Source organism: Schistocerca piceifrons, chromosome 2, assembly GCF_021461385.2.
Source record: "Schistocerca piceifrons isolate TAMUIC-IGC-003096 chromosome 2, iqSchPice1.1, whole genome shotgun sequence".
Lineage (NCBI taxonomy): Eukaryota > Metazoa > Arthropoda > Insecta > Orthoptera > Acrididae > Schistocerca > Schistocerca piceifrons.
The window spans coordinates 1,071,439,269-1,071,465,377 of NC_060139.1; positions in this window are offsets into that span (position 1 = coordinate 1,071,439,269).

Below are 26,109 nucleotides of genomic sequence, written 5' to 3' on the forward strand. Positions count from 1 at the left end.
AGCAGCGGAAGACGCAGGCTGCGTCGATCTGAGGAGCACCGCTCGCCAGCGTTCCACAGCGGCGTCCACAGGTGCGCGCCAGCTCGGTAAGGTCAGGTCAGGTCGAGAGGCGTGGAGCCAAATGTGGCGGCTGGCGTTCCACGGGAACCATCTTCTTCAAAGATGAACGGTTATCTCTAGATTATCCACGACGCAGAAGGCATAAGGGACAGAGCCAGGAAATAAGTCACCATTACATTCGCGAGCTGCCATATACGAAGATACTTCAAAGCGTAACTTACACATTATTATGGTAGGCCAAGTAACTTTTGCCGAATACCGCATAACGCTTCAATGTGGCACAGGTACAGTCATCAAGCCCCTGTACACAACGCTCATAGCGTTCTAACAATCGCTCAATTTCGGGACGATGAAAATCCGCTTCACGGAGACATTATAGTCCCGCTGTATGAATGTCGTCAGCTATGGAAAATCTCTTTTCCCCCAAGTACTCTTTCAGCCTGCTGATATGGTGGAAATCGCTCGGTGCAAGATCTGGGCTTCCCTATGAGCACCATCCGCATCTGTGCGACCTTGGTCAACTTGTTGGCCGAATTTCAATACGGATGGGCGCGATCTTGTATTTGGCCTATACATCACCACAATGTCACGGTGAATCTGCATGACATTTAAACATCTGCCGACAAGAAACGTACCGTCCCGCGAACTTCAACTTTTGAGGTCTTTTCCAGTTACCACGTCATTTCAGTCACACATTGTCAGGCTCCTGTTATCCGTACCGCAGCAGAACAGTGTCTGCAGGAAATCTGCAACTTATACTAACTTCTAACAATGCACTACTCTTCTTGCGCAATGACCTTAGCGTGTGACGATACGTGGAACTTTTCTTTTGAAGTCGACCCGTAGAATATTGTGCTGGTGGCGATCTGTAAATGCAACCCAAAGATTCCAGCCTACTACTCTAGAATATACCAAAGACGGAAGCACCACAAGTCGAGCATGTAAATAACCATAATTTCACGTGGAAATCTCTAAATATACTACATATCTGGCCTTCATGTCAATTTGTTGCAGGGATAATGCCCAGACATAAAGTCTTTCAAATACTGAAATGTCTGTCTTCCATCTGCGCTTACATTTTAGATGACAAAACTCTTTAGCAGCAAAACCCTTGGAAAATTCTTTTGTAGCCGATCAGATGGGAACTATCTTGTTGTCAAAAAAATGTCACTGGCTTGTATTTCTCTGCAGACGAATATTGATGTCCAATCTGCCAACCTGCCCATACGAATACAGTAGATCTCAAACCTTAACGAAGCTAACCTCAGAGCTGTGGTGCACTGTAGAAACTTAAAATATTGTACATGGAGGTCGAGTAGATACTACAAAACACACCCACAAATTATTAGTAATGTGCGAAAGCTTGAACACTGTAAATACTTAAATGTGTAACAACTATTGTTCACACAAATGACTTGTATTTGATGCTGTCGCTGACTTAACATTAGGACTTTGTTCCCTTCAGAACGATATTTTCACATCACAGTTCAATTTTCTTTAACCGGATGTAATGTTTAGAATAACTGTTCTAATCGCATGCAGAAGGACAGTGTTACGAAGCGATGCTCTCAAATGGTCGCTGATTACAGAGAGATTGGGCCATTACATAGAGGCTGTGCGATTACATGGAGACTTGCTCAGCGGTACTGGGCTCGGACATTATAACTTTCCGGCTGCGGCGGCGTAAATAAAAACATGGGGGCACCCCTACGCCGACGTCTCCAATACGATGGTGCGTCGGGCACCATTTTTATTTGTGGTGCTGTAGTGACGTACCAACTTCTGCATGAGACCTCGTTCTGCGGACGACACCACAATAGTTATAAAAGCAGATCAAATACGATGGAGTGTAGTCAAATTAAATGACGCTACGGCGAAGGAATTAGCTTATGAAATGAGGCACTAAAGGTAGTTTTGCTTTGTCGGCAGGAAAATAAGTGGCAATGTAGAGAAGACATAAAAATGTGGATAATGGAAACAAAATATTTCCGAGAGAGATATATTTGTTAACATCTAATACAAATGTAAGTGTTAGGTTGTCTTTCCAGAGAGTGACCGCAAAGAGGACAATGAACAATTCAGGCAAGAAGCGAATGGAAGCTTTTGAAACGTGCTGCTGCAGAAGAATGCTGAAAAGTGATTGGTATATCGGGTGATTAATGAATCAATACTGTATCGAAATCGGGAAATAAATTTATGGCGTTACTTGACTAGATGAATGGCCAAGTTGATAGGGCGCATCCTGAGGTATTAAGGCATCTGTCTGGAAGTGTGAGGGGTCAGAACTCTCTAAGGGGACCAACACTTAGTCAAAAAGCTGGTTCAAATGGAAGTAGGTTGCAACACGGATAGCTCCTTCTTCGGACTAAAGACGACGAAGGTGCAAGAGCTTGTTGCACAATATCTGCCTGAATAAAGATGACGTCCATGGGCAAGCCACATAAGACAGCGGGTACTTGTGGTGTAACAATTTGACGAACGACTCTGAATGGAATGAAAATTTCAAGCAGACTTGTGATTAATGGCTTATCATGTATACACTATGTGATAAAACGTATCCGGACACCCCCAAAAACATACGTTTTTCATATAAGATGCATTGTGCTGACACCTACTATCAGATACTCCACATCAGCAACTTCAGTAGTTATTAGACATCGTGAGAGAGCACAATGAGGCGCTCCGCGGAACTCACAGACTTTGAACGTGGTCAGGTGATTGGGTGTCACTTGTGTCATACATCTCTACGTGAGATTTCCACACTCCTAAATATACCTATGTCCACTGTTCCCGATGTCATAGTGAAGTGGAAACGTGAGGGGGCACGTACAGCACAAAAGAGTACAGGCCGATCTCGTCTGTTGACTGACAAAGACCGCCGACAGTTGAAGAACGTCTTGACGAGTAATAGGCAGACATCTATCCAGAATTCAGACAGGAATTCCAAACTGCATCAGGATCCACTGTGACTACTATGACAGCTAGGTGGGAGGTGAAAAAACTTTGAATTCATGGTCGAGTGGCTGCTCGTAAGCCACACATCACGCCGATAAATGCCAGACAAGGCCTCGTTTGGTCTAAGGAGTGTAAACACTGGACAATTGAACAGTGGAAAAGCGTTGTGTGGAGTGACGAATCACGGTACACAATGTGGCGATCCGATGGCAGTGTGTGGGTATGGTGAATGCCTGGTAAACATCATCTGCCAGTGTGTTTAGTGCCAACCGTTAAATTCGGAGGCAGTCGTGTTATGGTGTGGTCGTGTTTTTCATGTAGGGAGCTTGCACCCCTTCTTTTGCGTGGCTCTATCACAGCGCAGGCCTACACTGATATTTTAAGCACCTTCTTGCTTTCCACTGTTGAAGAACAATGCGGGGATGGCGAATGCATCTTTCAGCACGGTCGAGCAGCTGTTCATAATGCACGGCCTGCGGCAGAGTGGATTCAGGACAATAACATCCCTGTAATGGACTGGCCTGCACAGAGTTGACCTGAATCCAACAGAACACCTTTGTGATGTCTTGGAAAACCGACTTCGTGCTAGGCCTCACCGACCGCCAACGGTACATCTCCTCAGTGCAGCACTCCGTGAAGAATGGAGTGCCATTCCCCAAGACACCTTCCAGTACCTGATTGAACGTACGCCTGCGAGTGTGGAAGCTGTCATCAAGGCTAAGGGTGGGCCAACACCATATTGAATTCCGGCATTACCGATGCAGGGTGCCACGAACTTATAAGTCATTTTCAGCCAGATGTCTGGATACTTTTGTTCACATAGTGTTTAGCATCCAATGAGTAAAGACGACAAACCCCAATATGACCCTCCTGCCACGGATAATCTTAGAACCTCCAAACTGCCCTCTTTTTGATTTCCAGTTATGAAACGTCCCCTTAGAACAATTATACAAGACTGTGCTTAAACTGACACACAATATTTTTAGCGCAACGCAATCTGACTCTCAGTAATCCCTACAAAAGAATGGCCCTGACTGACATTAACCTATACCTTTCACAAATCACTTACCTCACCAAAAATCTTCGTTATTCGAACTACTGCAATACAGCGAGCGCCACTACTGCCAGCTAAATAAAAGATTCAAACTACTGAAGGCACTAACCACTAATAGGCATAGTTAGCAAATGAAAGATTTTGATAGAGAACAAACAATGTATTTACCTCAATAGTGTTTAAAAGTCATCATGTATATAGCAGTTCATGACATCCAGTCTTACAAATTTCAAAACTCCGCCATATCTCTCCCCACATCCACCACTGCTGGCGGCTCACCTCCAACTGCACAACGCTACGCACTGTTCACATCCAGCTTCCCAACACTACAATGGCAGACAGCACAGCCAGTGATTTTCATACAGAGCGCTACGTAATGTTGCCAATAAGAAAACATAAACAGCCTACTTACATAGCCCCCATGCTCCCCACAAAAAATTTTACAAATTGTTTTGGGCAGTGGTCAGTACACATTTGAAAAAATTTATCATAGTTACAATAACAAAGATATCAAATGCACACACTTATTGATTCAATGTTGGTCAAAAGCTAAAATTTTCTCTCAGTCCATAAAGACAGTCCTGATCATTCATCACAGTAAAATTGCAGTGTTTTTCTTAAAGTCTGAGCAGTAAAAGAAAATGCACACGGAAGTAGTGGATTTCCATGCAGTCTTGAAGAAGTAGTGTTGTCCTTCCAACGGAAAGACGGTGCTGACTCTCGACATGCAGACAGGTAATGGGCCACAACAGAGCAAACCCACAGCAGAGTCATTCGAAGTTTTGAAGAATATTGGTAGGTAGGTCATCACAGAGTAGACCCACTGTAGTCCTGGTAGAGATTACGGTATTGGTGGGCCACCAGAGGTGCAGACCCACTGCAGTCCTTGTAGAAATAATGGTACTGGTGAGTCAGCAAAGGTGTAGACCCACTGTAGTCCTTGTAGAAATAATGGTATTGGTGGGTCGTCAAAGACGCAGACCCACTGTAGTCCTTGTAGAGATGGTCAGCAGCCATCTGTTGTGACTGTGCAGGTGCACAATCACCATTGAAGAGTCTTGCGGATAACCACCACTTGTGCACTCACAAAGTTTTTGGAATTGTCCTTAGAACCAGCAATGCTGTTATCCAGTCCCTTGCTGCATTATTAACACACAAGCAAACACTAACAGTCCCTACTTCTCACATAGTGTCCATATACTATGACCAACAGAAACGTGTGCAGTGAAATGGAACTTACAAGTTAATAATATGATGAACTGGTGTCAATTACAATTTTATAACATAAGAATACAATAACAACGGCACAAAATACATCATAAAAAACATAATAATACAGATAACATTTGTAGTACAGGCTTTAGAAAAGAATCAAAGTAACATATACATCAGTGTTACAGGAATTATGACGGAGGTAAATGCATAAAAGATCAGAATAATTATTGAAACATCAACTTCACACATGAGCATTAAAACAGAACAGAATTAATAATGTCTAACATCTTTACAAAGTAAATAACATATTATTAATGCAAATTATATTTGAGGATAACAGTATTCCTCATCATAGTTCATGTAGCTGAGTATTAGAAAAATTCTACAACATAAGTCTTATCAGATAAACATATAAAGACAGGAAGAACATAAATACACAAGGGTACACAAAAACATAGTGGGATAACACAAGGAAAGGACAGGGTTTGTTTTACTGCAGTATTTTGCAAACAAAACTTTCTTTACTTCTCGGAGATCTCCCTTCGTTCTTCATTATTTCCAAAAGTCCTATCTATACCTGCTTTTTGTGCTTTTCTCATATACCCTCTCAGTGCATTTCTTCAAATTCATCGCAACTCATACTCTTATAGGCTACCCCCCCCTTAAGCTAACTTAAGTCTACTGAGCTCAGATGCTAAACTAAGGGACGAGGCAATGCAGCAGCACAAAACAATTAACATAAACAGCAATGACAAAAAAAATGGAAAATTGCAAAGCAAGCTACAGTAAATCTAAATTACCAAGCAATGCAACGTTACAACTAATATGAGCCAATGTGCAGCAACAAGAAAAATAAATCAGTAGTAAAACTAGCTTAACAGAGTAATACAAAGTGTAATTTAGTAGCACTATGCCTGGCAAACAGCAGCAGCAAATGCAGTAACTTATATCTGAACATGACATAGCTCAATCAGAAAAAAGATTACACTAAAGGCAACAATGCAGACAAGGGAATTGTATATTCACATCCTAATGTCTATGTAATTAAAGTGGTGCACCACAAGAAGTTATTCTACCAAAAAAATTACCAAGTAGTTGAAAAGAAAATTCCGTATGCAATTCCTGTGAAGGGAAATGTCTTTTTATGCTCCTTCGTTTTTTTGAATAGATCATAAAATTATTTACTGGATCTGTAGCCATAAAATATTTATATTAGTACATCTATTAAATTTTATTTTAACCAATGCTGCAGTGCAGCTAGAAACTAGATATTAAACAAAATGAGTAAATAAATACATAAAGCAAGCCAAATGGCATTTCTCTCAACTAGCAAGACAATAGCCGTGAAATGTTTCTCATCGTTTCATTAGGCATTTTAGTAAATATCATAAATTAAGAGTTCCACAGTTTAATCATATGTTTTCAAGTTTGAGCGTGTTGTATTTACGATGCTTTCTACAAAGGAATGTCAATAGCGAGGATAATGGCCTCTTTTTTTTTCACCTGTGCCTCTGAAAGGCACACACTAATGGCTTTTTTCCAGGCTACTGTCACGCAGCTGCCCACGATGCATTACGTGCAGGTGGTCACTTAAATTTGTTATGGAAATATTTATGACAGCAGTTTCCGCTACAGTGACAGTTTCATATAAAAAAAAATCTCAGGTCAAGAATTTGCGTTACAAATCTGTAGAAACAAAATCCTATTGATATAAGAGAGTCCAAAAAATTTTCGTCAGCATTGTAAGACATTCACACATTTACATACATTTCACAACTCTTAAAGTACGATTCTTGGTTTCCAACAACCTTTTTCACAAACCAGAGTCACTAACCACTACTCGTTATTCCTTACCTTATTCGTCGACACTTCTTCAATATTTCATCATAACAGATACATGGCATAATCAAATAACTCATATAGTATCAGCTTATTGATCATAAAGATACCGCAACAGCATAATACACATAGTCATCATAATAATAACATCATAACACCTCAGTCAAATATTAAAAACGTCGTAGCTTTCTGCAATAATGTCAAAACCTAAATAAAAAACCTCTGCTCATTTCAACAGTGTAATTTTCCTGCAACGTACTTTAAAAATCATGATCCCATACCAAATACATTATTCAGAGCTCTCATAGTATCACAATGGTTCCGAAATAATATGAACTGTTCACAAAGTACAGACAAAATACACTTTTGTAAGTATGAAATTATCCAACTGTGTAATTGCGAAAACATGTGTCACTGATGTAGTAAAAAACATGTTTATCTCTCAGTTAAATGATCAAATAGCTGTGTAATTTGTGTGTTAGAGAAATATGGTACCGATGTGTAAAGTTGTACTAGCAAATGCCATATTAGCTAGGGCTCCTTGTGCTTGCCAAACACATGGTACACAAACTAAGCGTGTACCCCCCTGAGGATTAATGTAAGTATACCCTCAGGTGTTACAGATTACAGCAATGGAATGAAATGTATCATGGAAAACTTTCTTTGTAATTCAAAAATCTTTAAAAATAAATGTTTTAAGTATAAAATTTAATCACTCAAATATGTGTACTATAGCGCTAAACTGTTCGTCTTGTTGTAAGATAATCTCTGTGGAATTGTCGTAGTTATCGTCCTCCGAAAGCTAAGTTCTGCAGAAGTCAATGTACTTATCTCATGATAAACAAAAGTGAAATGCTTTGCCTATAGATATCTTAGTTATTACGCTTATTGCCATGATGAAGAAAGTACTGTGCTGTAACGTATTGTTGTGCTGTGGAAAAGGCAGTCTCATTGTAGGTATAGCACAAAAGTTACTACTAAAACATGTTTTACATTCCAGAATAATTCAGAAAAACTGTGCAGATATAAAACAGAAACACCGCAAAAGCAACATTGTAAATTGTCACTCATTACTAGCGTCGTGATAAAACCGTGTATTTGTCACATAAACCAACCAATGTGTCGTCTGGTATCTCACAGAAAGTACTTTAAATCCAGAATGTATTTTCAAGTAAACCAAAATGTTGCATTAAAATCTCATTAGCAGTACCAGTATATGTTCTAAGTATGTAAGCCTTATAGTCGTTACATAATCGTGCAACTAACAAGCAAGAATGTACACACCCAATAACACTGTGACGTCTGTTCACAATAACGATGCATTCGTAATTTCTGTAAGTTCTCTTGGTTCATGACTGGATATTTAACTTCAAACATTGTTGCATGTTAACAGATTCTAAGTCTGACAAAGCATACTAGCAATGTAAAGTGAAAAGTTATATGGCAAAGACAAAGTTAAAAAGCAGATTATCTTTCAATAAACGGTTTTACTTGTGAAATGTGGTGTAAACCTTTACTCTTCCTAGTACACAGAGGTTCAACTTGAACGGAATTATCATGCAGTATACGTCAGTGAGGAATGCTAAAATTTTTCTCAAGGTTGGTGTCTACGTTATTTTTCTCTGAGCCTGCCGGCGCACGCGGCTGCCTGTGGTGCGTGTCATTGTCTGTCCCTTTGGTGGCGCACGTCGTTATTAGGATTAGGAGACCTAACTTCTCCAAATTCACCTTGTCGAGAGTGCCCTGCTCTGTTTGAATCCCGCCAGTTCTGATGAAATTCAGGTCTGTTGTTATGATTATGTCGTCTGCCGTCATGTCGGTAGTTCCTGTAGTTTCTTTCTTGTCGGTTAAGTGGTGGAGAATTTCTCCCTGAATTATCACTGCACGGTGGACCGTTGTGTCTGAAGTTATTCTGTCCCCGTGATAATAATAGTTCTGGTTGCCATATTGTCTGTTTCTATGATTGTCTCTGTCATCTTCATTACTACGGAGATGTGATCTTTCTCTGTAACTATTACTCTGCCAGTGGTTGTCATATGGGTGGTGTCTGTTTTGTTCACGATTTGCGTTGTAAGAATAGACTTGTCGTGTCCAGTTATTGTTTCTGTCGTCACGGAATTATGACGGATGTGATCTGTAGTGATTGTTTTCCTGTTTTCGCATCCTGCGACTGTCTGTGTCAATTTCTAATTCTTGTAAGAGTCCCTGAAAAGCTTCAATGTCGTCTTTGCAACGTCCTGCCAAAATAATATTTCTTAAATGTTCAGGCAATTTCATTAAGCAAATGCGGATGAGTTCTGAAGGGCTGTATGGGTTTGAAAGATACTGATTCTTGAGCAACATGTCTTCAAAATATTTCAAAAGACTGGAAAATTCAGATTGTTCGAAATGTTTCATCATTATGATGCTATGTTTTACTCGGTCTTGTGTAGCTTGAGACCAATATGCTGAGAGGAAGGCATGATAAAATTCTCCTTCACTGTGACAATCGTGAATGACTGATCGCATTCTTACAGCTGGTTCATTCTCTAAGTAGCCACACATAAATTCTAATCTGTGCTGCAATGACCAGTTGGGAGGAAAACAATGAGAGAATTGATGAAGCCATGCTTGTGGATGAATGACGTTGCAATAATTCTGAAATGTTTTGAATTTACGTGTAGTAATGAACAGCTTATAGTCAAAATCATCGTGTCAGCGAGTCGCACATCACTCATTGTTACTTCGTTTCGGCGGTTCCATCTCAAAATTCGGTGTACCTTTCCAATTTCTTTCATAATTTCCGAAGTGCCCTGTGTTATTATTTTGTGGCTTTTCCGTATTTCTATGTCCCTCTTCCCTTACTGGAGAGCGAGTGTCCTCTGAAATAAGTAATTCTTGTATTACTTGTGCCAACTGATCTTGTACTTCCCGGATTTCTCTTTTGTACTGTGTATTGATTTGATTTTGATTTTGTTTGAGTTTTCTGATTTGTTCGTACTCTTCATGGTCCGTGAAGGCTACAGGTCTTGTGTCATCATCTACCTTTGTAGAAAAGTTAGTGAACTGATCTGAAAGTTCGGCTACTTTATCCGATAGTGAAATTATTTCCTCTGTGTGTTTTTCTGAGCCAAATTTCAGAGTGTCCATTTGTGTTGAAATCGTATCTACTGTGTCCTTTAAGTTTTCCTGAGTTTTTGCAAGTTGCGTAACCGAACCGGTAGATTCAACTGAGTCAATTTTAGCTTGCAAGGTGTCGTGATTTTCATGAACAATATTTGCAGTTCTTTTATGGCTGCTTCGTAATTCTGTAACGCATTTTCATGACGTGAAAGGATAGGTTGGAAATGCTCACAAATTTGTGTTTTTACGTCATTACAGACCTTTTGACATTTCGATTCGATGTTATGTAACTCAGTAGTTGAATCTTCACGTGTTTGTTCAAGCGTGGTGTCTAACTTTTGAAGATTTTGTTCCATTGTGTCTAACTTTTTAAGATTTTGTTCCACTGTGTCTAACTTTTGAAGATTTTGTTCCAGTGTGTCTAACTTTTTAAGATTTTGTTCCACTGTATCTAACTTTTGAAGATATTGTTCCATTGTGTCTAACTGTTGCTGTGTTTGTCTCTCATTTTGTTTCATTTGTTGCATTAATTGCAATAATAATGTATTTGTGTCTGGAATCTGTTCCTCTATGCTTTTCGGCAGTGAATTTGCACCGGCAACATTCACATTTTGACAAGTGGAAAATGTGTCTTGACTCATTTGAGAAAACGGTGAGAACCCAAAACCTGAGTCTACAGTATTTGCAATATTGTGTTCTGTCATTCCCGATTCCTGAGGCGAGCTGTTGCCGACCGATCGATCGATAATGCTTCCCTGTTCACTACCTGTTTCACTGTCTACACCATTATTTGACGCCCGCTCCATTTCCCTATGCACAGTTACCAAATTACTACTTTGAATGTCTGTTAATTCATTACACAGAGGTACTGGTAAGTTACGCTCGTCGTCACTATTATTTCTCAGTTTACTTTGGAGCCTAGTGTTGCGTTTTTCACACGCCATTATTGTCACAATATTTCACACGATAACACAGAAAAGCACAATTTGAAGAGCAAAAATAGGAAAACACATTAACATAGCACTGAAAATAATATCTAGTTAATTGCAAGCGCAGCTGCGAAATACTTGGTGCAAATTTACGTGCGTGCCACACCTGTTTTAGTGTACAACAATGAAAGACTGCAACTACAAAGGGGATTCTCCCTACAATTACGCGCTAGCAATAAACAAAATCTACACTAATCACACAAACTACAAGAAAAAATAAGAAGATTCCAGTGAGGTATCCTCGGCTAAGGGTCGACATGTGAAACGTCCCCTTAGAAGAATTATACATGACTGTGCTTAAACTGACACACAATATTTTTAGCGCAACGCAATCTGACTCTCAGTAATCCCTACAAAAGAATGGCCCTGACTGACATTAACCTATACCTTTCACAAATCACTTACCTCACCAAAAATCTTCGTTATTCGAACTACTGCAATACAGCGAGCGCCACTACTGCCAGCTAAATAAAAGATTCAAACTACTGAAGGCACTAACTACTAATAGGCATAGTTAGCAAATGAAAGATTTTGATAGAGAACAAACGATGTATTTACCTCAATAGTGTTCAAAAGTCATCATGTATATAGAAGTTCATGACATCCAGTCTTACAAATTTCAAAACTCCGCCATATCTCTCCCCACATCCACCACTGCTGGCGGCTCACCTCTAACTGCGCAACGCTACGCGCTGTTCACATCCAGCTTCCCAACACTACAATGGCAGACAACAATGCAAACTAGCCACAGACTGCACACAGCACAGCCAGTGATTTTCATACAGAGCGCTACGTAACGTTGCCAATAAGAAAACATAAACAGCCTACTTACACAGTGTATCCTCTAAAACCCGCAGGAAGTAAATAAATGTGCTGGTGATGTAGCTTAGTATTCGGCATGAAAAAAAAATTATTTACTGGTTTACTCGAGTCAGCGTCATGCACATAGGATACTATAAATTTATAATTCGCGTAAGGAAATAGAACATACATACAACATTTAAATCAAACAGTCTTTGCTTGGAAAATATTAACTGCTATACTTCCTTGTGCCGGCCTCTATGGCCGAGAGGTTCTAGGCGCTTCAGTCTGGAACCGCGCGACCGCTAAGCTCGCAGGTTCGAACCCTGCCTCGGGCGTGGAGGTGTATGATGTCCTTAGGATAGTTAGGTTTAAGTTATTCTAAGTTCTAGGGGACTAATGACCTCAGATGTTAAGTCCCATAGTGCTCAGAGCAATTTGAACCAATTTTATACTTCCTTGTGCCTTGAAAAACTTGTTCTCAAAGCAATAGCTAGGACAACGTAGACGCTGACAAACATTTCGTTGTCTAGACTTTGCCAGTTCCCCAGGTTTCGCTCTTGTGAATATACCAGTTTCATCAGGTTGTCCTTAGGTTTGCCAACGCCTTTTCTCAACCCGCTGAGTCACCTCCATGTGGCCCAGACCTAGCCGAGTCTGGCTGGTTAGACTTCTGCTTGCTTTATCCGTGCTTGGAAATGACCCACACATTTTACCTGACTTCCTTGGATGATGTAGTTAGTGCAGATGTTGACTATAAAAAGCTCTCCCTAGACTTCAGCCTAGATCTTGGCAGAGTGTGTCCCCTACATGGCCAGTAATATTGTGTAACATTATTGACGTTCTCCCTATACTGTTCTATAATATTTTAAATTATATTGTCAATAATATTGTGCAATAATACTGTGATTCGGTACCGTGGATGATAAAGACGCCGTTGCCGTAAAACTTGCTCTACTTCGTTGCAAAAGAAAAAAAAGCTGGATCAAATATTGGTTCAACTAGTGTCAACAATCACTAACGAGTATTATCATATTATTGTGTGTATTGATGGTCTAACATTTGAAACGCCTTTGTAAACAAATAGGCACTTGCACCACCCGATAACTTTTCGCAGACGCACATGTCCTCAGCATCAAAACATAAATAATGAAGCAATGAGAGATGCTGCTCCAAAAGTCAGCTTTTATCTATTACTCTACGATACTTAGATACTGGAAGTTCTTTAGAAAATTTGAAATTTACGAGTGCAGTGTCACCTTACCATATTTGAGACATATAATACCTGCACTCAAGGATTATATTCGTATAACTAATGTATGCACAGATATAAGTATCGATATATTCTTTTATTCATAACTTTACGTAACTTAATTTTTTTTTAAAAAATCATCTTTCATAATATCTTTCCCAGTAATTTGTGACCATAAAGTTATATGATAAATCAATAAAATTCTTCTGAGATTGAGGCCGCATTCCAAAGGGTGTATTGCCAACAACCTGAGGAAGGCTCCTTGCAATAGTCGCAGAAATGTCAGAATTTTATAGTTGACAATGCGGCTTCAAACGCAAAAGAATTTTATTGACTGTGACAACGGCCGTGGTAGCCTAAGTTTACATATACGATACATCATGCTTAGGATTAGAATTTTTTACTCATGTGCCCTAATATCGCACATGCCGGCAATTATATATACGTTTCAATACACTCTGATAATAAAGAGTTGAAATGTAATTAAGTTCCTTGAGACAGAAAGATTCTGTCCACAAATCAGCACGCATTTGGAAAGCATCGCTCGTGCGAAATTCTTGTTCCCCTTTTCTCACATGATATCCTGCAAGCCATACATGGAGGGTAGCAGGCAGATTTCAAATTCTTAGATTTCCGGAAAGCACTTAACACGTTGCCCCACTGCAGATTGATGACGAAGGTCGGATAATACGATTTAGGTTCATAGATATGTGAGTAACTCGGAGACTTCTTAAGTATTAGAACCCAGTAAGTGGTACTCGATGGCGAGTGTTCATCAGAGACGACGGTATCGTCAGGAATGCTACAAAGAAGTGTGACAGGAGCGCTCTATACGTAAAAAGATCTGACTGAAAAGGTGAGCAGCAGTTTACGGCTGTTTGCTGATGACGCTGTGATGGACGAGAACGTGACGTTGTTGAGTGACGATAGAAGGACGCAAGATCACTTAAACAAATTTTTAGTTGTTGAGATGAATGATAGCTTACTCTAAATGTGGAAAAATGCAACTTAAGGCCAATGAGTAGAAAGAACAATGTTGTAACGTCGAATACAGCATTAGTAAGATGCAGTTTGACACAGTCACTTCGATTAAATACCTGGGCACAACATTGATAAGTAATATGAACTGTAATGTGCATGTACATTGGTAGTAGGGAAGGCGAATGCTCGAGATTTATTGGGAGAATTAAGAGAAAATGTAGCTCATGTGTAAAACGCTAGGTCGACCCATTCAAGAGTACTGTTCGGATGTAGGGGATCTCAATAGAGCCCAGTTACCGGCAGGTTCGAGCAACGTGCAAGTGTTTCGCTGGTGGTTCGATTACTCGAATGGGAATCCGTGGAAGGAAGACGATGGTCTCACCGCAAAGCACTATTGCACAAATTTAGAGAATCGACATTTCAGGCCGACTGCGTTTCCCGTAGGAATCGTGAAGATACGAGAAATCAGGGCTAGTACAGTGGCTTTTAGACGTTCGTGTTTCTCTCGCTTTATTTGCTAGTGGAATAGGAAAGCAAATAATTAGCAGAAGTACTACAAGGTACACTCCGTCATACCCCGTAAAGTGGTTTGCGAACTATGCACGTAAGTGTACATAATGCTCTTTCGTCTTCTTTTGAAATCACTTCCCACACAACAACAGTCCTAAGCCAACCTAACCTCCTTGGCCTGTGAACGTTGTCAAGGATATTGCTTATACTGCCCGCAGACAGCGCACTACTTCCAGCCAGCGAAACATATTTCCATAGTTTTTGGTGTTCTGAATATTACTGTATGATCTCTCAATGTCACTCCTAGACGGTCAATATTTTTGTTCATACGGGAAATACTGCTAGTGTCATTGACGGTCTAGAGGCCGCTTGACTCATTTCCTGCGACTTTCTTCCTTTTGACATTTGTGGCTACGTCTCAGCGTGTGTCAGCAGAAGAAATGCCTGCCACGCAGTACATTTTGTCAGCAGGAGTAAATTTGATCTTCGGTAATTCCCCTTGCAGTTACATTAAGAGCAATATTTACTTCTTTCTCGTAGGTAGATTTATATCCCACTGGGCAGGCATATTCACCAGCTGAGAATCAGAATGGCACAGCAGAATCACGTATCACCTGTCTTTGGGCATCCCTTTCTCGTAGTTAGATTTATACCCCACTGGGCAGGCATATTCACCAGCTGAGAATCAGAGTGGCACAGCAGAATCACGGATCACCTGTCTTTGGGCACCCCTATTACAGGCTACCGGCTGACACAGATTTAGTATTAAGGCAACACCACCGATAGGTGAGTGATGTGTGCAAGATGAAACAGTGCTCCAGCTCGATGGCTTCACAAATCGCTTTCAGCACTCTTCCTGCCTGTCTGTTTCTTTGGTGGAAAGCGCGTACCTAATATTTGGACACGAGAGAAAAGAAAACAAGCACCGCACAATCTCTCGGGAACAAGACTTGTAGTAGTTTCCCGAAAATAGATCCCCTTCCGCTTATCTTCCCCTGTCGTTGGCCGTGACACCAGGAACGCGCCACGTACCAGTCTGGACGCCGGCAGCCCTTCTACGCAACACCGGCTGGCGACGTCAATCGCTGCCCGGGACCGCAGACAGCCCGCAGCGGTGCGTGTCCTCTAAGTGCCGTGAATAGTGCATCGGCCCACAGCAATCGACTGCTGCTCGAGGCTAGCAGCGCACCAGATGGCGCTCCGCTGCCTCCGGCTGCCGATATATAAATCACGCCGCTATCGGCAGCCCTGGACACCACATAATTAACCGCCGCATAATTGTTAACGCCATACATTAGCGGTCGCCAGCCGCCGTCCCGTCATATATTATTGTACCACTGTCCACTCTGTCATACCAGGGCATCCGTGGCGTGGTGGTCGCGTGGTACCCTAGAGGCGAGCATGAGGTACAATGCCAGGTACCGCAAACATCACACATTAACACAGCTCTACACAACAGAAAGCTTTCGTCACACGCTCACGAGAGTCCGCAGAAGTTTATTAGTGAGGGACCAAAACCAATAAAATTGCTATATTTATATACACTGAGGTGACAAGTCATGGGGTACCTCCTAATATGGTGTCGGACGTTATTTCGCCTGGCCGACCACAGTGGCCGAGCGGTTCTAGGTGCTTCTGTCCGGAACCACGCTGCTGCTACGGTCGCAGGTTCGAATCCTGCCTCGGGCATGGATGTGTGTGATGTCCTTAGGTCAGTTAGGTTTAAGCAGTTCTAGGGGACTGATGATTTCTGAAGTTAAGTCCCATAGTGCTCAGAGCCATTTGAACCATTTGATACCTCTTAATATCGAGTCGGACTTCATTTCGCCTGGCGTAGTGTAGCAACTCGGCGTGGCGATGGACTCAATATGTCTTTAGAAGTCCCCTGCACAAATAATGAGCCACGCTGGCCCTATAGCCGTCCATATCTGCGAAAGTGCTGGATCTACATCCACATCTACGTGATTACTTTGCTAGTCACAAAGTGCCTGGCAGAGGGTTCAGTAAACTGCCTTCAAGCTGTCTCTACCGTTCCACTCTCGAAGGGCGCGCGGGAAGCCGAGCACTTAAATTTTTCTGTGCGAGCCCCGATTTGTCTTATTTTATCGTGATGATCATTTTTCTCTATGAAGGTGAGTGACAACAATGTTTTCGCAATTGAAGAAGTTAACTGGTGATTGAAGTTTCATGAGAAGATCCCGTTGCAACGAAAAATGCCTTTGTTTTAATGATTGACTTTCGAATTCACGTATCACGTCAGTGACACTATCTCCCCTATTTCGCGATAGTGCAAAACGAGCCGCCCTTCTTTGAACTTTCTCGATGTCATCCGCCAGTCCCACCTCATGTGAATCCCACACCGCACAGCAATACTCCAGAATAGGGCGGACAAGCGTGGTGTAGGCAGTCTCTTCAGTAGACCTGTTGCACCTTCTAAGCGTTCTGCCAATGAATCGCGGTCTTTGGCTTGCTCTACTCACAACACTATCTACGTGATCGTTTCAATTTAGGTTATTTGTAATCACTAAGTATTTAGTTGAATTTACTGCTTTAAGATTTGTGTGGCGTATCGCGTAGTATTTAGCGGATTTCTTTAGTACTCATGTGAACAACTTTTTTATTTATTCACTTTTCACTTTTCGCACCACACAGACATCTTACCCGTTTTTTCCGGTTTTTTTTTGCCTTTTATGCATTAGGTGAGCTTCCTATTATGTCCCATAAATGTTTGATGAGATTCATATCTGGCGATTTGGGTGGCCGAATCGTTCACTCGTATTATCCCGAATGTTATTCGAATCAATCGCGAACAATTCTGGCCCAGTGACATGGTGCATTGTAATCCATAAATATTCAACTCTATGAATGGCTCCAAATGGCCTCGAAGTAGTCGAACATGGCCATTTCTGGCGTGCCCACTCCACGTAGACACAACCTACACAACTTGAGCCCATGACTTGATCGAGTCTGCGCAAGACTCGAGCCCTATCATCAGCTCTTATCATCTGAAATCTGGGCCATTTGACGAGCCCACAGTTTTTCAGTGGTCTCGGGTCCAACCGACATGGTCAGAAGCCCATTAACGCCAAGTTTCGCGGCACTGTCCTCACGCATATGAACCTCGCACGTCCCATCTTGATATCTGTGATTATTTCACGCAGTGTTGCTTGTCATAGTTCAATTCTTTTATCTTGGCGGCTCGCGCATGCCCGCCCAGACGCGGGAGATTGCTGCGTTGCCAGTTGCACACGACGCACGCGCCAATAGAAGCAGCGCCATAGTATAGCATAGTTCGCAAGCTTACGTTTAGGGGGGAGCGCGCAGTTCATGAAGTAAAGCCACCACGGCCGCATTAACCCTTTCGCTGCTACAAAGACGTGCTCCCTGCATCCCGCGCTGTGCGCGTTTTTGTCACTGCACTGCTCGCCTGTGCAGACACATCGTGTTCCGACTGCTCTGACACTCTTATCATTCGATTCCACAAAAATTATTTGGCCCAAAAATTAGATTTTTATGCATCTTCTTGACTGATACCTTCCCCCATAAATAACAATTTTGTTTCGATGTTCAACGCAGTTATTATGCAGCATTAAATGCAGTAAACCATTGCACGAAATTTTGAAGAGTTTGCAGAGGTAAAAGACCATAGAGTATACTTTCCGTATGGTCGATTTTAGTTGCCACAATGTTGAGAATGAAATGTGGACAAGATACCTAAATTTTATATAAAATTTACTGTATAACAATATCTCATTTAAGTACCACATAGGTGTCGTATGTAATATTGAGAAATATTCCGTCTTTCGCGACTGTAACAAAAGTTTTATTTACACTGAGCACGTTTGGCTTTATTTTAAAGCACTTCAATCAATCAAAAGGAAGTAGACAAAATACATTAAACAAAACTGTGGACTTACAAAAACATTAGGAAAATGGCTCTGAGTACTATGGGACTTAACATCTATGGTCATCAATACCCTACAACTTAGAACTATTAAACCTAACTAACCTAAGGACAGCACACAACACCCAGCCATCACGAGTCAGAGAAAATCCCTGTCCCCGCCGGGAATCGAACCCGGGAACCCGGGCGTGGGAAGCGAGAACGCTACCGCACGACCACGAGATGCGGGCACAAGAACATTAGGACTTGAATATACCGTCTATCAGTGAAGTGCTCTGAGCTATGTCAAATATAATTTTTGTGTGTGGCACAGACAAACATCATTTATTTGCTAAAACACTGATCAGGCAACACAAACGTTGAATAATGTGTTACCGCAGCACAAAACTACGAAACTTGACTTGGCAATGGAGGAGACAAAATACTGTCCACTGAAGATGCTTCAAAAGAGAAAAACGCGTCTGGTCTAAATAAGTCGCTTATTACAGTTACAGAAGAGGAATATATTTCAGTACCATTGGTAAAACGGCGACTGTGGAACAAAAACAAGAAAGAGAACATGAGTACCATTGTGTATGTGCCATACCTTTCATTGATTGAAGTGTTTTAACATAAAGCCAAACGCGTCCGGTGTAAATAAAACTTTTATTACAGTCGCGAGAGACGGAATATTTCTCAATATTACATACGACACCTATGTGGTACTTAAACTAAATGAGATATCGTTATACAGTAAATTTTATATGAAATTTAGGTATCTTGTCCACATTTCATTCTCAACATTGTGGCTACTAAAATCGACCATACAGAAAGTATACGCTATGGACTTCTACCTCTGCAAACTCTTCAAAATTTCGTGCAATGGTTTACTGCATTTAATGCTGCATAATAACTGCGTTGAACATAGAAACAAAATTAAGTCATTTATGGGGGGAAGGTATCAGTGAAGAAGACGTGTAAAAATCAAATTTTTGGGCCAAATAGTTTTTGTGAAATCGAATGATAAGCGTGTCAAAGCAGTGGGAACACCATGTGTCTGCACAGGCGAGCAGTGCAGTGATGACAAAATCGCCCACAGCGCAGAATGCGGGGAGCACGTGTCTATAGCAGCGAAAGGGTTAATGAAGAGACAAAGCACTAGAAATATCTTGTGACAGCCAGAGCGAGAGCACCAGCAGCAGCGAGTACTGTTTGTATAAAGCGTTTATTTTGCATTTTGTTTACGACCTTCCACTAAGGAAGGGATTCTATTTGTGTTTATCTGCTCTGCATAGTAACTAACAGTTCTTGATAAAACTTTACGTAGTTTTCGTGTTAGATTTCTTAGTGTTTTCTTGATCGTTTAGAACAGAAAGCGCCCTAAAACCGTCTTTTGTTTGTTTCGCGGCCGTTAGCCACTAGTCACTTGAATCAGCAGTTGTCTTGTGACAGCCAGAGCGAGAGCACCAGCAGCAGCGAGTACTGTTTGTATAAAGCGTTTTTGTACTTATTTGCTGCGCTTAGCTTTTAAATAGTTTTTCTGGGAAAACCTAGCGTAGTTTTCGCGTCTCGTATTTCAGTGAGTGTTTCTTGATTATCAGAGTAGCTCATCAGAAGATTATCTTGGGAATTTGTCACCCTATAGAGTAGGGTAAACATAGTCATGTGTAGGGACTGTGGTTGTTGTGAGCGGACGCAAGGAGAATTGGCCACTCTTCGGGGGCAGGTGGAGGCTTTGTCTGTTAGGCTCATCGAGCTCGAGGCGCAGGCGTCGGCTCGTAGTGGCGTTGGGGCAACTGTGGTGAGACCTATGCCTACTTCGGTGGCCTTGGAATCACATGGAACCCCTGATGTCGCTGCGTCTTCCGGCAGTGAGCATCTTACCGGTCAGCCATCACTCCAGGGTGAATGGCGGACAGTGGTGGGCTCGCGCGTGCCTGGCCGAAAGGCGAAGGTGGGATCTGGCCGCGTGGCAGCTGCCTTACCCCTTTCCAACAGGTACGGGGTGCTTCCTAGTGGTGATGACATCGTTTCCGAGCCACCACAGGATGCCTCGCCTGTTGGGCCAGTGGCCGATTCTCCGGCAAGGTCCCGACAGTCACAGAGGGCGGGCCTATTAGTTATAGGGAGCTCCAACGTTAGGCGGTTTATGGAGCCCCTCAGGAAAATAGCGGGTAGGTCGGGGAAGAATGCCAGTGTGCACTCGGTGTGCTTGCCGGGGGGTCTCGTCCGTAATGTGGAGGAGGCCCTTCCGGCAGCTATTGAACGCACTGGGTGTGACCAGCTGCAGATAGTAGCACATGTCGGAACGAATGACGCCTGCCGCTTGGGTTCTGAGACCATCCTTGGTTCCTTCCGGCGGCTGGCTGATTTGGTGAAGACAACCAGCATCGCACGCGGAGTGCAAGCTGAGCTTAATATCTGCAGCATAGTGCCCAGAGTCGATCGCGGTCCTCTGGTTTGGAGCCGTGTGGAGGGTCTAAACCAGAGGCTCAGACGACTCTGCGACTATAATGGTTGCAAATTCATCGACCTCCGTTATTGGGTGGAGAACTGTAGGGCCCCCCCTAGACAGGTCAGGCGTGCACTACACACCGGATGCAGCTACTAGGGTAGCAGAGTACGTGTGGCGTGCACACGGGGGTTTTTTAGGTTAGAGGGACCCCCCTTGGGCGAAACGATAAAATACCTGACGGCTTACCAGAGAGGACATTATCATCGTTGATAAAGAACGTCCGTCCTCAGAGACCAAAAACAGGAAAAGTTAACGTAATATTGGTAAACTGCAGGAGTATCCAGGGCAAGGTTCCTGAATTAGTATCTCTTATTGAAGGGAATAGTGCGCATATAGTATTAGGAACGGAAAGTTGGTTAAAACCGGAAGTGAACAGTAACGAAATCCAAGACACAGAATGGAATATATACCGCAAGGATAGGATAAACGCCAATGGTGGAGGAGTATTTATAGCAGTAAAGAATTCAATAATATCCAGTGAAGTTATTAGCGAATGCGAATGTGAAATAATCTGGGTTAAGTATCAAAGGTGGGTCAGATATGATAGTCGGATGCTTCTACAGACCACCTGCATCAGCAACCGTAGTAGTTGAGCGCCTCAGAGAGAACCTGCAGAACGTCGTGAAGAAGTTTCGTGATCATACTATTGTAATAGGGGGAGACTTCAATCTACCAGGTATCTACATCTACATCTACGTCCATACTCCGCAAGCCACCTGACGGTGTGTGGCGGAGGGTACCTTCAGTACCTCTATCGGTTCTCCCTTCTATTCCAGTCTCGTATTGTTCGTGGAAAGAAGGACTGTCGGTATGCCTCTGTGTGGGCTCTAATCTCTCTGGTTTTATCCTCATGGTCTCTTCGCAAGATATACGTAGCAGGGAGCAATATACTACTTGACTCTTCGGTGAAGGTATGTTCTCGAAACTTCAATAAAAGCCCGTACCGAGCTACTGAGCGTCTCTCCTGCAGAGTCTTCCACTGGAGTTTATCTATCATCTCCGTAACGCTTTCGCGATTACTAAATGATCCTGTAACGAAGCGCGCTGCTCTCCGTTGGATCTTCTCTATCTCTTCTATCAACCCTATCTGGTACGGATCCCACACTGCTGAGCAGTATTCAAGCAGTGGGCGAACAAGCGTACTGTAACCTACTTCCTTTGTTTTCGGATTGCATTTCCTTAGGATTCTTCCAATGAATCTCAGTCTGGCATCTGCTTTACCGACGATCAACATTATATGATCATTCCATTTTAAATCACTCCTAATGCGTACTCCCAGATAATTTATGGTATTAACTGCTTCCAGTTGCTGACCTGCTATTTTGTAGCTAAATGATAAAGGATCTATCTTTATGTATATTCGCAGCACATTACACTTGTCTACATTGAGATTCAATTGCCATTCCCTGCACCATGCGTCAATTCGCTACAGATCCTCCTGCATTTCAATACAATTTTCCATTGTTACAACCTCTCGGTACACCACAGCATCATCTGCAAAAAGCCTCAGTGAACTTCCGATGTCATCCACCAGGTCATTTATGTATATTGTGAATAGCAACGGTCCTATGACACTCCCCTGCGGCACACCTGAAATCACTCTTACTTCGGAAGACTTCTCTCCATTGAGAATAACATGCTGCGTCCTGTTATCTAGGAACTCCTCAATCCAATCACACAATTGGTCTGATAGTTCATATGCTCTTACTTTGTCACACAATCAGAACTGGAGCCAGGGACAGAGACTCTTGTGACATTATCCTGACTGCCTTGTCCGAGAATTACTTCGAGCAGATAGAGAACCAACTCGTGAAGCTAACGTTTTAGACCTCATAGCAACAAATAGACCGGAACTTTTCGACTCCGTGAATGTAGAAGAGGGTATCAGTGATCATAAGTCAGTGGTTGCATCAATGACTACAAGTGTAATAAGAAATGCCAAGAAAGGAAGGAAAATATATTTGCTTAACAAGAGTGATAGGGCACAAATCGCAGAATATCTGAGTGACCACCATCAAACGTTCATTTCTGAGGAAGAGGATGTGGAACAAAAATGGAAAAAATTCAGAAACATCGTCCAGTACGCCTTAGATAAGTTCGTACCGACTAAGGTCCAAAGCGAGGGGAAAGATCCACCGTGGTATAACAATCATGTACGAAAGGTACTACGGAAACAAAGAAAGCTTCATCATAGGTTTAAGAGTAGTCGAATCATAGCTGATAAGGAAAAGCTGAACGAAGCGAAAAAGAGCGTAAAGAGAGCAATGAGAGAAGCATTCAACGAATTCGAACATAAAACATTGGCAAACAATCTAAACAAGAACCCTAAAAAGTTTTGGTCATATGTAAAATCGGTAAGCGGATCTAAATCCCCTATTCAGTCACTCGTTGACCACGATGGCACCGAAACAGAGGACGACCGAAGAAAGGCAGAAATACTGAATTCAGTGTTCCGAAACTGTTTCACTGCGGAAAATCGTAACACGGTCCCTGACTTCAGCCGTCGCACGGACGCCAAAATGGAAAATATTGAAATAAACGATATCGGAATTGAAAAACAACTGCTATCGTTTAGTAGCGGAAAAGCATCCGGACCAGACGAGATACCCTTAAGATTCTACAGTGATTATGCTAAAGAACTTGCCCCCTTTCTATCAGAAATTTATCGTAGATCGCTGGAAGAACGTAAAGTACCTAGCGACTGGAAGAAAGCGCAGGTCGTTCCCATTTTCAAGAAGGGTCATAAATCAGATGCGAATAATTATAGGCCTATTTCGCTTACGTCAATCTGTTGTAGAATAATGGAACATGTTTTGTGTTCTCGTATTATGACGTTCTTAGATAATACAAATCTCCTTCATCATAACCAACATGGATTCCGCAAACAGAGATCATGTGAAACTCAGCTCGCCCTATTTGCCCAAGAAATTCACAGTGCCGTAGACACTGGCGAGCAGATTGATGCCGTATTCCTGGACTTCAGGAAGGCATTTGATACGGTTCCGCACTTACGTTTAGTGAAATAAATACGAGCTTACGGAATATCGGACCAGGTTTGTGATTGGATTCAGGATTTCCTAGAAGAAAGAACACAACATGTCATTCTTAACGGTTCAAAATCTGCAGATGTAGAGGTAATTTCGGGAGTACCGCAAGGAAGCGTGATAGGACCTTTATTGTTTACAATATACATAAATGACTTAGTTGACAACATCGGTAGCTCCGTGAGGCTATTTGCAGATGACATGGTTGTCTACAAGAAAGTAGCAACATCAGAAGACTCGTACGTACTCCAGGAAGACCTGCAGAGGATTAATGCATGGTGCGACAGCTGGCAGCTTTCCCTAAACGTAGATAAATGTAATATAATGCGCATACATAGGGGCAGAAATCCATTCCAGTACGATTATGCCATAGGTGGTAAATCATTGGAAGCGGTAACGACCGTAAAATGCTTAGGAGTTACTATCCGGAGCGATCTGAAGTGGAATGATCACATAAAACAAACAGTGGGAAAAGCAGGCGCCAGGTTGAGATTCATAGGAAGAATTCTAAGAAAATGTGACTCATCGACGAAAGAAGTAGCTTACAAAACGCTTGTTCGTCCGATTCTTGAGTATTGCTCATCAGTATGGGACCCTTACCAGGTTGGATTAATAGAAGAGATAGACATGATCCAGCGAAAAGCAGCGCGATTCGTCATGGGGACATTTAGTCAGCGCGAGAGCGTTACGGAGATGCTGAACAAGCTCCAGTGGCGGACACTTCAAGAAAGGCGTTACGCAATACGGAGAGGTTTATTATCGAAATTACGAGAGAGCACATTCCGGGAAGAGATGGGCAACATATTACTGCCGCCCACATATATCTCGCGTAATGATCACAACGAAAAGATCCGAGAAATTAGAGCAAATACGGAGACTTACAAGCAGTCGTTCTTCCCACGCACAATTCGTGAATGGAACAGGGAAGGGGGGATCAGATAGTGGTACAATAAGTACCCTCCGCCACACACCGTAAGGTGGCTCGCGGAGTATAGATGTAGATGTAGATGTAGGTCGACCCATTCAAGAGTACTGTTTGGATGTAGGGGATCTCCATAGAGCCAAGTTACCGGCAGGTTCGAGCAACGTGCAAGTGTTTCGCTGGTGGTTCGATTACTCGAATAGGAATCCGTGGAAGGAAGACGATGGTGTCTCCGCAAAACACTATTGCACAAATTTAGAGAATCGACATTTCAGGCCGACTGCGTTTCGCGTAAGAATCGTGAAGATATGAGAAATCAGGGCTAGTACAGTGGCTTTTAGACGGTCGTGTTTCCCTCGCTTTATCTGCTTGTGGAATAGGAAAGCAAATAATTAGTAGAAGTAATACAAGGTACACTCCGTCATACCCCGTAAAGTGGTTTGCGAACTGTGCACGTAAGTGTAGATAATGCTCTTTCGTCTTCTTTTGAAATCACTTCCCACACAACAACAGTCCTAAGCCAACCTAACCTCCTTGGCCTGTGAACGACGTCAAGGATATTGCTTATACTGCCCGCAGACAGCGCACTACTTCCAGCCAGCCAAACATATTTCCATAGTTTTTGGTGTTCTGAATATTACTGTGTGATCTCTCAATGTCACTCCTAGACGGTCAATATTTTTGTTCATACGGGAAATACTGCTAGTGTCATTGACGGTCTAGAGGCCGCTTGACTCATTTCCTGCGACTTTCTTCCTTTTGACATTTGTGGCTACGTCTCAGCGTGTGTCAGCAGAAGAAATGCCTGCCACGCAGTACATTTTGTCAGCAGGAGTAAATTTGATCTTCGGTAATTCCCCTTGCAGTTACATTAAGAGCAATACTTACTTCTTTCTCGTAGGTGGATTTATACCCCACTGGGCAGGCATATTCACCAGCTGAGAATCAGACTGGCACAGCAGAATCACGTATCACTTGTCTTTAGGC